Genomic DNA, 3280 nt, shown 5'->3' with positions numbered 1-3280 from the left:
CCTTGCTGAGGCTAAGACAAAGCTTGGGAGAATATGATTAAATTTATTCAAGGCAATATGAACAGGAGTAGGGTAGCTGATGACCTGCTGGACCAACTGGTTCTTCAACAAAGAGCAGACGCTGTCATCATCCGTGAACCCTATAGAACAAAGGAAACCTGACCAATCAGGCTCGGCCGCGATATGGATTGTTAACCCCAACCATCGCGCAGAGAGCAGCGGGGTCGGACGCTGCTACGTCTGGGTGAAAATGGCGCAAATCACTCTGGTGAGCTGCTACCTGTCTCCAAACGACACAGTCCTTGTCTTCAGGGAAAAGCTCGAAGACCTTGAGGACGAATTACGCGATATAACCGGCCACATAATTGTTGCTGGAGACTTCAACGTAAGAGACGTGGAATGGGGTATGCCCCATACAAACACCAGGGGAAGACTGGTCCTTGAAATGGTAGCCCGCATTGGCCTGACCATCCTCAACACCGGATCGACCCCTACATATCGAAGGCCGGGTTTTGGATACTCTATCCCTGATATAACCCTGGTCTCGGAAAGCCTTCTTCGAAGGGCCGACGGATGGAGAGTGATGGAAGACCTGAGTGGTAGCGGCCCAGCAGATTCCCAAGGTATTTCACCCACAACGGGAGAGATCCACAACAGGCAGTCTTGTACTAAGCTGGTCGAAGAAACCATGCGCTGCATTCACCGGGCATGCAAAGCCTCTATGCCACAGAGGAGAGCATGGTCAGGTAAAAAGAAGGTATACTGGTGGAATGACCGAATTGCAGAGCTGCGAAGGGCCTGCCATAGAAGGCGGAGACTCGCAACGCGCGCTTCGTGGTAGAACTGAGGCGCTGACCAGAGCAGCAGCCTACAAAAGCGCTAAGAAAGCACTTGGGGCCGAGATACAGAAGAGTAAACGGAACTGCTGGAAAGCGCTATGTGACGAAGTGGATCGCGATCCCTGGGGCCAGGGATACAAAATAGTGATGAAAAAGTTCCACACATCATCGCAAGCGATGGATGAAGCCCGAGTTAAGAATATAGTGGATGCGCTAATTCCCACACACCCACTAAGAGCAGATACAGTGTTCGTCGAGGAGCAAGCCGAGGCACCACTCTTTTCGACAGACGAGCTGAAGCTAGCCCTGCCAAGCATGAAAGCCGGTAAGGCTCCAGGCCCAGATGGCATACCAGCTTAGGAAATCAGGTTAGCAGCAAAAACGAGCCCTGATCTCCAGCTTAACATGTACAACAGCTGCCTTAGGGCCCGGGTCTTTCCAAGCCAATGGAAGAAGGCGAGACTGGTGCTTATACCCAAGGGCAAAGGGGACCCAAAATCTCCTTCATCCTTCCGGCCACTCTGCATGCTAGACACAGCAGGCAAGATGATGGAGGGTCTGCTCAAAATACGCTTGACGTCAGCCATAGAAAGCGAGGGAGGCCAATCACCCCGACAACATGGTTTCAGGAAGGGACACTCAACTATAGGAGCAATTGGCGAAGTAGTCGAGGCGGTACATAAGGCCGAAGAAGCCTGCCACCAGGCGCGGCCAATAGTGCTGCTAGTCACACTGGACGTCAAGAACGCCTTCAATTCGGCAAGATGGGACGACATGCTGGAGGCCTCGGAGCGGTCATACAAGGCTCCAACGTACTTGTTAGATATGATCCGGGGCTACCTCAGAGACCGTTGGCTTTTGTACGACACAACACAAGGTCAGAGAAACAGACGTGTAACCGGCGGAGCGGCACAGGGGTCTGTACTTGGCCCGGACCTCTGGAACGCCACGTATGACAGTCTGTTGCGCACGGAAATGCGGAGAACGCCTTCCTTGTCGCCTTCGCGGACGACGTGGCCGCCGTCATAACAGCAAGAAACGTCCAGCTATCACAGCTCAAGCTAAACCAGGTCATGCGCAACGTCAGTGGATGGATGAGCGATCACGGTCTGCAATTGGCTACAGCCAAAATAGAGATCGTGCTCCTCACCAGAAAACGGATCCCAACAATTATAAATATGATGGTCGGACCTCAACTCGTGACGACTTCTAGGTCTACAAAATACCTAGGGGTGAAGCTTGACAGCAAACTCACATTCTGGGAACACATCCATGGAGTATATGAAAAAGCTGCACAGAGCACGGTGGCTCTAAGCCGGCTGATAGCGAACGTGGGCGGCCCGAAGCCATGCCGCACGAAGCTTCTGATGACAGCGGGCCAATCGGTGCTCCTGTACGGGGCAAAAATAAGGGACGACGCATTGAAAGTCAAAAAAATACCGGATTCAAATGTCTTCGGTCCAGCGCAGAGGGGCACTACGCATTGCTTCTGCATACGGTAGAGTGTCCGCGGACGTGGTCCTAGTTATTTCTGGCGTCATGCCAATTGAGCTACTCGCTTACGAGCGAAAAGAGATTTACAATCAGTGCCGAGATAGGTCGAGCAGATACCGCGGCAAGGGCGCGCAAGCAACTGATCCAGCAGTGGCAACAAAACTGGAATGCAAGCACAAAAGGTCGATGGACGCACTTCCTGATAGCCCACCTTCAAACATGGCTGAACGGACCACATCGGGAAGTCAATTTCTACCTGACGCAATTCCTCACCGGTCATGGTTACTTCAGAGAATATCTTCATAGAATGGGAAGGGTGGACTCACCATTCTGTCACTACTGTGGAAACGTCCAAGATAACGTGTACCACACATTCTTCACCTGCGAACACTTCTTGATTTCGCGAAGAATGTTGGAAGAAAGACACGGAGACATAACTCCGAACAACATAGTTGGGGTAATGATCTCCAGCGCAGAAAAGTGGGAAGCAGTTGCGAGATACGTGAAATTCGTACTCCGCTGCAAACGAGAGGACGGTTGTCTACTGAGGACACCCGAATGAAACGCCCCTACAAAAGAGCAGCCCCAAGGCTCTAGCAGCGCGCTCCTGCATCTGAATACATGCAGAATTGCGGTGCCAGATGCGGGATTCTTGCGCGGGCGGTGGGAGTTTGGGTTTTAGTGGGTAGCCCAACATACTTCGGTGTTTTTTTTTTGTTCGTAGGAGAGGGAAATGCTTTATGCACTGGCCGGGGGCGCTAGTCTCTATACTACCTTCCCCGAGTGTCGGACTCCCACCGAAATGTGTTGGGCTACCCACTAAAACCCAAACTCCCACCGCCCGCGCATGAATCCCGCATCTAGCACCGCAATTAAGCATGTCCCCTTAGCCTCAGCAAGGGCATCCCTGTAGACCTTGCACGCTCCCGACCCGGGCAGGTGATTGG

The sequence above is a fragment of the Rhagoletis pomonella genome, unplaced genomic scaffold (genome assembly GCF_013731165.1).
Source record: "Rhagoletis pomonella isolate Grant_MI unplaced genomic scaffold, Rhpom_1.0 Rhpom_scaffold_00003, whole genome shotgun sequence".
Lineage (NCBI taxonomy): Eukaryota > Metazoa > Arthropoda > Insecta > Diptera > Tephritidae > Rhagoletis > Rhagoletis pomonella.
This window is presented reverse-complemented; position numbering follows the sequence as displayed.